This window comes from Sinohyriopsis cumingii, chromosome 10 (assembly GCF_028554795.1).
Source record: "Sinohyriopsis cumingii isolate HCF-2022 chromosome 10, ASM2855479v2, whole genome shotgun sequence".
In the NCBI taxonomy this organism is placed as follows: Eukaryota; Metazoa; Mollusca; class Bivalvia; order Unionida; family Unionidae; genus Sinohyriopsis; species Sinohyriopsis cumingii.
Genome location: NC_142970.1, coordinates 41,045,649 through 41,058,310, shown reverse-complemented (window position 1 = coordinate 41,058,310; position 12,662 = coordinate 41,045,649). Strand labels below are relative to the sequence as shown.

The window sequence follows — 12,662 nt, the reverse complement described above, 5'->3', positions numbered from 1 at the left end:
ATGTTCATATCATGATGCTTTTAATGGATGATTATGCTTTTCAGCTGACGTTACCATATTGCCAAGTGAACTAATAGTATGGCCTTCGGTGTGGCCCACTAATCATATTTGTAAATGAATTATGGATACAATAGAGAAATAGCCCTTAAAATATCTTACGAGTTGAACAATGTGTACACAAATAAACATGAAGCAAATCTTTGAACTTTTATGCCACACATACAAGCGAATTGGTGGTTTTCATATGTAAGTTGTGTACTCTTATGGCTTTTGTCTGTATTACTTTTAGCCATTTCTATTCACACACCAGAACACAACCTTTTTTGTCTGATTCAGGTGCTAATGCAAAACTTATTTCAGCTGTAACTGAAGTATACCGAATTTTTCCTGATGCTGAGGCCTATTGTGTAGACAGTATAGCTGTAAGTCATCAAATCAAATGGAAGACAACAGTGTGCAGTTGAAGAAAATGATATATACCCAGTACCATTTAGAGTTATCTTAAAGTAAAGTCACAATGCACACTGATACAAGTAGTTTTAGAAACTGCATTTGTTCCACATACATTTTAACTTAACCCAAAAGTTCAGTCTCTTGCCTAAAATTCAATCAGATGTATGCATTTATTCCAAAAACACAAAGATATAATGAACCAAATCATTTTCATTATTGAGTTAGGTAGTAGGCTATGTTAATGAGTGCAATCACTTTATCGATTTTTTTCCATTACATTTTTATTTATTATAAAATGACATTTCTTAGTGGAGTGCTAGCAACTGTAACTTGAGGAATATTTTGTACATGCTGGCCTAAGTGTCATGAATATACTGTGCTACATTTTGCTTTATTAGGTATAATACTATCATGAGACTTGCTTGATTAAATCCTGAATTTGTCAGTTACACTTACAAGTCCACTGGTAGAATTTAAAATCTGTGACAGTTTGGGAACTTTTTTTGCAGTAACTGCTAATCACTTTGCCTTCATAGTCAATGAATTCAAGCCATTGATAATTGTCAAACCATTGTGACTGAAAATGTGATTGTCTCTTAGTTGTGTCCTATTTGATAATTTTGCTGCCACAGAGTCTGGATTATGCCTCTGAAGAAATAGTTCATCTAGACTCTGTTGCAGTCTTACATTTTATATGTTCAATTTAATGAATTTTCTTTCTTTGACTCATTCTTATGTCATAACTTGCGAAAATAGTTGAGTTAACAATATTTATTCTAACAGAAAAGATCACCTCACTTGACAAATCATCCTACTAAAGTGATCATGGCATACACTTTTATCTTTGAAATTCAAATATTGCCCACTCGTTAATTAATATAACTAATATTGCACATTGAAGGTGATCATATGTATCATCAGTTTTAAAAAATAAAGACATAATACTATCATTTAATCACTGCATACAGGAAACAGACACTTGTGTCTGCAAAGTGCCTTTCATTGGATTACTTTGGTTTATTAAAACCAAACAGCGATCCACTCAGGATTTTCTAGGGTAGATACAGAGAATATAGTATGGTCATTCAGAACGCTATCAATACATCAGACCAGATTGTTTTTATTATTATTTAGGCAAAATAACTTAGTAAGTCAGCTGGCAAACATGAGGATGGTGATAGGTTATGTGGAATTTGCATTGAATCATCTGATCCCAGAAGATTTGATACAATGTCACTGGCTGTGGTAATCATCAAGTGCAGTTGCACGGCACCATAAGACTTATCAAGATACCTTAAGCTAGAAAGATGAAGAAAAAGAAAAACGATGACCCAAAGACAAATCCTGCAAACTGTGTGCAAAAACGATTACACAGATTATAGATGAAAACTTTACTATATTTAGCTTCAAGATATTAATAAATTCAGATTACTTCCTCCAGTCTGCTACAGTAATTCATGCCCATTGCACTCATAAATAGATCACAGTCCTTGCAGTATTTTGTGTGGGCCACAATATTTTAATTGATGCAGCTGATGCTCCATTCTTCAGTTCAGTGTTGATTCAAACATAGCAATGTCCCTTTGGGATGTGTGCATAAATAAAGAATGCCTGTCCCTTCATTACCACACTTGTTGAATTTATCGTGTCTCTCTGAAAACTGTACCATGTGAGAAAGAATTTTATAAACAAACTGGACATAAGTATTGCTAGACATATACTCAGACCTGAGACTTCATAAAAGACTGTTTACTTGTGAGGCATTATAAGTGCTAGGGCTTGAGGTAATAACTTGCTATATGTTTGGTAAGGCAAAATAAGGGGCCTTATGACTTAAATTAAATTGAAACTGTGAAAAAACAAAAGGTTCAAATGCAATAAACTTTTGTTTTTCCTCATTTGTTATATCACAGTGCTATGAAAGGTCATTTCTTTTATCTTTTTAATCTCTTGCCAATTTTAAGTCATCGTCACTAACCAAGTCTCTAAATCAATTCTTGGCATATTTAGCTAAAATGGTGTCTACTGTTCCATTACATCATTGACTGTTTAGCTTGCTTGTATGGAGCTTTACACGATTTTTCAGGACATCATAGGCTTTACATGGCAGCCAGCATATTTATTGAAGGAAATCAACACACATAACGCTACTGGCAAGCTTTCTCGTATACACACATTGGTTGGACTAGAGAGAGTTGATTAGTTTGAGTGATGTTTATGCCTAGACCATTCTATAACCCAGGGCCCCATGACCGAATAAAGCTTAAAGAAATTAACCCTAATTCAATTTCCTTGTTGCATTTAAATCATAACACCCACCATGCAAAGTGACACATGTCTCAAGATTTTCCAATCTGTATATGTTTTTCAACTTTTAATTCTGAGTTGATGCATGTGGATGTGGAAATTCAGTTACTGAATACTTAGCTACTTATATAAGGGGCTCTCACATTGGTAAAAGCATGCAATTGGGATTTTATTTGCCAGAGGGCAATTAATTGTTCAAAATACTGTTTTAGCTAACTACATATGCGAAGGGTTGCTGTATGAAAAAAGAGGATCAAGAAATCCTAGCTGGTAAAGATAATTGTATCCAAACTTGGTAGAAAGCGAGAAGGCCTTTTAATTTTGTACAGTAGTTTCATTAAGGAACCAACTATAATACCATTAGAAGTTTAGGAGCAGCAAAAGCCACATTTAGGACCAACTAGACATCAAAACCATATGCATAGTTCCATTTACGGCCAACTAGACATCAAATAGGTCATCTAGTGAAAGCACAATGTCAAAATGACCAGTCATCTAGGAGAAGTAGCAAGGAAGGTTTTCCAGATGCCCATTAAAACAGCCATATTGGAGGTTAGATTAGCACTATTTTCATTTACGTCCAACTAGACATAGGAAGTCTTTCACTGATATGACGATTCATTCAGGAGAAGTAGTGATAACAAGATTTTCAGGATGGCCACATTGGTGGCCTTATAGGATGTCTGTACAGCACCATAATTCTCATTCAGGACCTGCTAGACATCAACATAAGTATTTTGTACACATGTTGACACGCTGACACAATTATCCATTCACAAGTAGCGATAAAAAGTTTCTTAATATGGCCACTGTGGCAACCATACTGAGTGGCACCATCTTGTTTTTTCTTCCAGATATTTTCACACAAATATCATATTTAAAGATAACATGAATTCATACAAGATCTTGTCGGTTTATTTCATAACAGATTTTTCCCCCATATTAACATAATCTTTTGAGAACATTTATACATTACAGTTCTAGAAATTTTTCATGCTGTCAGAAACTATTAAAATCACAGCAGAAAGTGTTATATCTTTATTCAGCACTGAAAAATATTTATGAACTCTTAAAGTTTTTTCCCCTTTATTAACTTAATTTAATGAAGATTTTCAGACTATAACCTTTCCATTGGATTTATTTTTTCAAACATGGCGTAAAAAGTATGTTATAGTAACCAATTTTTACATTGCCTTCACCATCGCATAAATCTCTATTATCAATTTCCTAGTAAAGAAAAGCCAAGAAAATAAATGGACAGTTAATATTCACTTCAGGATCACAGACCTGAGGCAAATATGTCATTGTTAAATCAAACATTTTTATTGTGTTTCCTTTGACCTATATATATATATATATATATATATATATATATATATATATATATATATATATATATATATATATATATATATATATATATATATATATATATATATATATATATACTTGCTGTTACTCTAAACGAAGGCTGGTGATCCAGTTGATAACCTTTTGGGGGTTTTAAGGATGTCTTTAAAATTAAGGCCTTAAAAATGTTGAGATCTTATATTAAAAATGACAATTTGAGCCTTGCAGATTCATGTCCACAGGTGCCCAAATAAAAAAAGGGGGGGGTGCAAGAGGCAAGCTTGTTGGTGTGTTATAAAATAACTGACTTATCATTGGTGTGCTGACAGGTGATGTGTAATTAAATCACTGTTGTAATATTAATAATGAGTGAGTCTGCACAAAGGAATTTCATACAGCTAAACTAGCTCAACAACTAGAGGCAATTAAGAAATATATCCACGTTCGTGATTGTCAAATGGCAGATACAAGAGCATCAGGAAGCTCAAGTGACATTTACAGAAGGTAAAGAGCCGTTATACTTGTTGTCTTTTTATGGATGTGTTTGGATTTTGCCCTCAAGCTGGAGCAGTCAATGGATATATAATAAATCGCCATGGTCGGAATTTATCCCCAAGCTGGGGTAATCGATGGGTAAAGTCTTATCCACAGTCGGGGTTTTATTCAAGCTTCAGGTGCAAGTTTTTGTACATGTCCATGCTCTTGCATAAAACACAGTTACACGTTTTTTTATATAGATATTTTTCAGTTGTAGACAGGAATAATAATGAATCAAGTGGCACTACATTTCAAAAGCAAAATTGGATTGAAATGCAAGAACTGTAGTATGGAATTAGTGTTGGTTCTGGATCGTAGAATGGAATTGTGTCTGTGATTGGATTTTTAACGTAGCTTGAATAATTTTTCAGTCATATTGCTAGGATGTCTGCAGTGTGGCAGTTTATAGTGATGTATAGCACTGGGGCATCATGCTGCAAACATGTAGTATGATGTTGCACCCAGTCACATTATCCTGACACCAGGCCGATCAGTACCAACACTAGCCTCTTAATGCTGTGCGTCTAGCGAGGCAGCTGTTAATACCATTTTTGTAAGTCTTTGGTATGACTTGGCCGGGGTTTGAACCCATGACCTCCCGCTTCTGAGGCGGACGCTCTAACCACTAGGACACCGGAGCGGTCAGAATGGAATTGTAACAATTACAATGGAAGCAATTTGTATTATGCTTGTTGGGGCATTCCTCACTGATGGCTGTCAGTGACATCATCATGGGAATGTGTAACAGCCACATTTTGTAAGAACAAGGTGTAGTTGGTGAACAATACAGACACTTTTCTGACATTTCCACATGCATCATATCATATGATCTTCCCTCATTTTCCTCCATTTCCATGTATTTGGCCATGAAATCAATGAAGACCTAGAGAGATTTAATAAAATTTGTAATTGAACTTGCTTTCATAATAGTCTGTGGGAGGGGTCCTCCTCCAGGCTGTCAGTGTCATCGTCATGGAGAGGTGTAACAGAGCTAACAGTTACATGTTGAAATAACATTGCCATAAGATTGTGGCAACGTCATATAACGTTGTGGCAATGTGATTTGGTGAACTTGCTGGAATGCTGTATAATGTTATTAAAACAAACTTCCTACAACATACTCACAACATATAAAACCTATATGCAAATCTGATGAAAGCTGCTTGTGTTTCTGAAACACATATTCCATACTGGTGGCAAGAATGTCCAAATCTACATTACAAAAATGAAAACATTACCATCCATCTAGGAGTTGCAAATGTATGAAATCCTCTTGTTGAGTAGTTTTACTAACAGGCTTTACAGCAGGGCCTTCCATTAAATTTAAATGTGGCAGGTTAAGTTGACAAAGTAGGGTGGGGGGTTGGGGGGACCTACCCTAATGGGGATAATTCATTTTTTTTTAAGCAGCATGGTGTAAAGTAAAAGTAGATGGGCTGATAAGGAATCCACTGAATTTACAGACTAAAGGTTCAGACATTTGTTTTTAAGAGACAAATGAAAGAAGGAAACAATACAACAGATATTTTAATATGACTTTAATGTTTATTTTCTAGATTTAATTAAGATTATGAATCAGATTCAGTCTCCAACTCCACTGTAAAGTTTATCTATTACTTCTTCTGCTCAGGCACCGGCAAATTAAAACAAAATTGTAATGCTTAAATAAAGTCATATCATCTCAGCACTAGTTACATATGCAGAAGTCATGTTAATCAGCATTATAAAAATGTATGAAATTTTCTTCACTGCACTTGTGCTTCCCTTACTATCATTAAGCCATGATACAAGATAACTTTGCACTAACTTGTCATTTCTGGCAAGTGGATGGTGCAATCAATTTGCACAAAGATGAATTTATTTCATCCAAATATTTCATGTGAATACAAATTCCAAATGGAGGCACTTGTCCGATCAGACAAGATATATGTATATTGTAGTTAGCTGGACTCTAGCTCTGATAGTCCTGGGCAATAGGATAAGCTGATTTTGTTATCAGTTTAGAAATGCATCCGCTTTGCAGATACTATTCTTTAAAAGCGAAACTGAATCCAATATTGATGAAATAAGAGTCATTTGGATTACCTTGTTTTTTATCATTCTGCGTTGGCTGGGTGCATATTTGAGGGTCTCTGATATGGCCTCTTCCATTCCATTTGCCTTTGCTTTGCCATTATTTTTCAAGCAGGCTTCTGCAAGAGTAATATAATGTTTTAAAATAAGTTTCACAACAAAGGATGCTTTGCATTTTTCTAAATGACAGCAATAATCAATGGAATATTTTAAAACATGTACTTTGAAATGTGGTCTCAAGTTACTTTATCAATTCGTTTAAAAATCTCTGGCAAGTCACATGAAAAACACAATTTAAATCAAGCCATACTTACTTATCAAAACCTGACATATCACAAGCTCTTGAAATGCTTTTTTCCCCTTACGTCCCTTTGGACTATACTCTGGCCAGTCTTTTTGTTTTAAGCTTTTTCATCATCCTGCAGACACTATCCCCAATTGTAAACCTGCCAAGGGAGCTCAAGTAGCATATCTGAAAATAATAATAATAATAATATTACTATTTTTTGATTTTGATATTATTATTGGTAATAGTATTTCATGATCGTTGTGACAAAATATGCTTGTATATAGTTATTTTTTGCCATGGTTTTGCAAGCAAATTTAATTTCTCTAACTTGAAAAAAATTGATAACATTAACTATGCAACACAATTTACTAATAGCAATTATAAACCAAATTAACCACCGTGAATCTATTAACTTCATAAATGACATTCACTCAAGGATTGAATTAAAGTAGCCACATAATACATAATAGTGTATATGTAGTAAAATACCTGTTACATGTTCATCTCTAAACATATTTTGCCCTACATCCGTAAGACAAAACAGCTGACAACTACATGTTCACCCCACCCCCAAAAATAATTATACAGGCACTGCAGAACTTGCATAATACATATTGAGGTTCACAACAGCAAATAAAGGTTATAACAGTTTTTTTTTAAATAGAGAATAAGGCCCCAATTTACCATCTTCTTGGAGAGTTTGGGATTCTCCTCCAACCTCTGGCAAAGGCCCTCTAGTTCCTCCACTGAATCACATGGCATTGCAAGAATTTCTTCTCTATATTCTGTCTGGGCCTTGTGTATGAACTTGGAGGGCCAGCTGCTCCAACAAATTCTCAATATTTGTGTCCAGTTTCATCAGTACATTGAACTGGAAATCTGTAAGAGATTTGTGATGAAATTAGTTTTGAAAGATCAAGATCATTATTATAAACTCCTTATAAAGATCTGTACAGTGAACATGGGTTTAACAATGAAAAATATTTATGGAATGAAATACATGGTTTTTGTACAGTTTATATGAAAACTTTTCCCTATAATCCTTTTTTTGTTTATTCCCTGGATATGTTGTTTCACTGCTGGTGTCTGTAAAGTCTGCATTCAATGTAGATGGTTTAGGCGTCTGACTTACACAAGACAATGGTATACATCAGAAAGAAAAATAAAAAAAACCAATCTAATGATGAACAGTCGACACATCAATGAAAAACAATTCATTGTTTATTTGCACAAATAAGTCTTGAACAGTATGTTTTATGACCTATAATTTAATTAATTAACATCTCACAATGTTCTGAAATAACAATATCTAAGCTACAAGAGCTTGTGCTTTCATATCATAATCTTCCATTTTGCAAACAAATTTTGATGTTGAATCAATGTATATGACCTTAGCATTGAACACTAACATTCAAAATGTCTACAAGATGACAAGACTATTATCAACTGAAGTGACAACAAACCAATGAGTTTTACGTGCATTGAACATAAGCATTTTTAAATGCTACAAAATGTGTTTTTAGTGTACGGCCACAAATTACCCAACATTTTGTCAAACATAAAACAGTTCTACTACCTTAGATGAGAATTAAATTCATAAATATAGTGTATAATTGACTTACTCGTATTTAGAGAGCTGTAAATGAAATAAGAGATTATATAAAAGTCAACACCTGTAGTATTTGTTTCATTATTTTATAATGTACATTTTTTTCCATCCTCAATACATACTACTTGCAGAGGAATTGGCAGAGAGAAATCTTTATATTCTCCACTCCAGAGTGGATGGGGATGGTGATAGTGTTGTCCTTCTGGATGCAGCTATGTATAAAAATAATCACTACTCCTTAATTGCAGTAACAAAGAAACAAAGAAATCAGACTGGATTTTTTGGCATGTAAACAAAATGCATATTGGTTGCAATGACCACTGCATATAAGGCAGTGATACAATATATCACAAAATGCATTCTTTTTTAACAAAACATCTAATCTCATATATACAGCATCATGAGTAAGTAAGTACTCTTAAACACATCTTATTAAACAGACAGAAAAATGATGAAATTTATACATACTTTTGATAAGGAATTTCCAATTGTGGCATGGTATAAAAGCAATTGATAAAAAGAGACCAGATAAACTAAATAGAACATACCAGCAGGATAAGAGGAAATCTTGGAGTCTGCAAAATACTCTCCACTTCAGGAGGTTTTGGATGAGATGGCTGACCAGAAAGGTTTCCACTTGAGATTTTCATCTTTTTTTCAGTTCTTCATTTTCATCTGAAATATCAATGAGAACTTGTAAATACTGTATGAGTCCTTGATTACACTGACTCCTTGTGACATAGAGGGTTTGCAGAACAATCGCTAGCAATATTCACCACTTTTAAATCCAGCTGGTGAATTTTCACCATGAAATGCATCCGAATGCAGTGAATAATCCTGGATTAAAGACAAAATAGTGTACAGAAATGTGCAATAAATTAGTCAAGCTCCAGACAAAACAAAGATATGATTTATCTCTGATTCATAATGACTTTTCTTGTGCTACACATTTTACCAATGCAAATTACATTGAATTTTGTAAATTAAATGGTACAATTAAGATATGTATGTCAAAAGGTTACTAATCTTCAGCTTTCCAATTAATGCTAAACACAAGTATCAAGTCATGTATTTAGTCTCTCACTACCAATAAATGCATTTTTAAGTAATCATCCTGGAGTGCACCAAAGTCATGTGAACTTGATCCAATTCCAACATTACTGCTGCTTGAGTGCTTAGATCCAGTATTGCCTTCACTAACTGATGTTATTAATACTTCTCTCTCATCAGCATAATTTCCATCATTTTTCAAAACTCCCATTGTAAAACCTTTGCTGAAGAAACTAACACTACACCATAATGATTTAAAGAACTACTGCCCGGTTTCTAATCTCTAATTCATATAAAAAATCTTAGAAAAGGTTGTTCAATCCCAGCTTGTATCTTGTCTGAATTCAAACAGTCTTTTTAGCAATGTACAATCTGCATATCGCCCTTGCCACAGGATACAAATTGTGTCTGCAAATAGATTAGACTCCAGCCCAGTTGATCAATGTTGTGGTGTTCCACAGGGGTCTGTTCTGGGACCTGTTCTCTACAGTCTATACACTCAGCTGCTCTCAAGTGTCATAGATCATCATCCAGTGTCTCACCAATTGTACAGTGATGACACCCAAATATACAAATCTAGCCACCCAACTGAAGTTGATGATACCATCCAAGGTGTAACGATGTGCATTTCTGATGTGAAATCATGGATGACTTGTAACAAGCTGCAGATGAATGGTGATAAAACTGAGGCCATTCTGATTACAACACAACGACATTCTCATTCACATCCTATACCTCGCACAACAAATATCAGCAACACCAACATTAAATTCACACAATCAGTACAAAACCTAGGTGTTACTCTGGACAGTACTCTCACATTGCACCAACATGTCATGAACATGTGCAAGGCTGCATATCTTGAGCTGAGACACATCAGCTCCATTCTCAGATATCTTTCAGTTGATGCCACTAAAACACTTGTGTGTTCATTACTACTTTCAAGACTGGACTATGGTAACTCAGTTCTGTCTGGTTCATCTTAATATCTACTGCAGAGACTTCAAAAAGTTCAAAACATAGCTGCTTGGATCATACTTAGAGTACCACAATCAGAGCACACCTCCCCGCTGCTCTGTACCCAACACTGGCTATCCATTCGATCCAGAATCAAGCACAACATTTGTTCTCTGTGTTACGTTTCACTGACAGACTCTAGTCCAACATACCTATCCGACCTCACCTATGTGTACACACCAGCAAGATACTTACACTCCTCTTCCGACAATCATATACTCATTATTCTCACTACGAAAACAAAGTCACATGGACAGCATTCGTTTGCATACCAGGGCCCAGCAACATGGAATGAATTGCCCACTGAACTTAGACACAAAGACGCAGTGATCCCATTCAAGAGTGCTCTCAAAACTACTTATTCCGACTGCAAAAACAAACTTAATGACTTAATAATGTTAACTACCTTAAATATTCTCAGCATGTTTTTTATGTTTTCTAATTTCATGGTGTTTGTTTTTTGTAATCATATCATTGTGTATGTTTTTATGTTGTCTAATGTTGCAAAGCGCTTAGAGCTTCTAAAGAGTAGGCGCTATACAAAGTCCTCATACTATTATTATTATATTTAGCTTGGATTAATATTTTTAAAATCAGTGGCCATAACTAAAACAATGGGATTTTGTTTTATGATCATAAAAGTATGCTGGACACCATCCATGATGTACAATGCTGTCTCACATTTCTATGCACCTAAGGTTTCCATCTCAAATATTAAAGCAAAATGCATACCGAATTTGACAGATTGACGAAAATAAAATAAAGCAATGCTTACTATTTGAAAAGAGACAATTGTCACTAGAATATTCTATTCAAAATGATATTAATTTTGGACACAGGGGATACCACCCCCATGTTTTCCTGACTCGTGATATGTCGGCCTATTCTGTGCACAGCTTTAAAAGATGTAATGTTTATCCATCGAGCTATAGAAGTGAAATACATTTACTGTAGACTGTTTATGTCAGCAGTTAAGTTGGGTAATTAGGTCAGGTTTATAGCTAGTTTACAAAATTCAATGTAGAATGCCAATAAATTACAAGATATACTTTTGCAAACTAAAGTGATCTTGAAAAAAGATTAGTAAAGTTTAACATTTTATAAAAAAAATAAGCTATTATGTGGAAAAGAAACAACAATGAAATAGGATGCAATGTGTTTACATCTTGTTGATGGGGGAAAATTACTAAAGAATTTTGAAACAGACTATATGCTGGGGAATTTTTTGGAGAATTTATGTTCTAGCGACAAGTTTACATATTGAGTAGCAGATGATTTTGTATGTGCGGGACAACTTCTTGCAAAATTGGAAACTTTGATTAAAATACAGTATTGTTTTAAGGTATACATTACCATATTCGATATAATGTATTGTATGATTTTAAAAGATGCATAGTTAATCGGAATTTCTGGGTTACAGATTCAAGAAGGTCATGGAGTGGGTCTACATGTTGACTAATAAATTACTATTTGATCCCTAGGTGATATTTCAATTCTAAATTAAAACCAATAATACTTAATGTATAACCAAAAATGCGACAACCTGGTGGAGAGGCGAAAATGGATATAAAAAACTTCCATATAGCCTCAGCAAATTTAAACTGAATAAATAGGGAAAACATAATTAAACTAAACAACAAGACAAATTATGATATGATTTTCATACAAGAAACACATAATAAGTTGACTAAAGAACTAATAACTTTATGTGAGGAAAAATTAAATGGGGTTATAATTGTGAATGATTATAAGGAGATGTAAGGGGAAGGGTAGCTACTTTTATCAAGAATAAAATGGGAGTAACTTGGGAGCAAAAAAAACAAGGGAAACTTTTTTGCAGGGAGATTGATACATATTGTGATAGAGGACACTCATTTTATAAATGTATAAATACCTGCTAATAAAAACAAAAAGCAACAATTCATTGAAAACCTGTTTAAATATTTAGAAAATATTTCAATGGCACCCCCACCCCAA

General features: G+C 34.2%; 2 long non-coding RNA genes across 3 annotated transcripts in view; both read right to left on the bottom strand.

Annotated features, from left to right (window-relative positions):
- LOC149789907 (uncharacterized) overlaps window positions 1-12,662 on the bottom strand; it is a 2,017,354-nt gene that overhangs the window by 322,465 nt on the left and 1,682,227 nt on the right. The window lies entirely within an intron of this gene.
- Window positions 6,731-7,875, bottom strand: LOC149789919 (uncharacterized). The gene is made up of 3 exons (XR_016424010.1): window positions 7,694-7,875; window positions 7,035-7,192; window positions 6,731-6,839 (listed from the first exon to the last, which is right to left on the bottom strand). It is a non-coding gene; the product is annotated as an uncharacterized LOC149789919 (long non-coding RNA).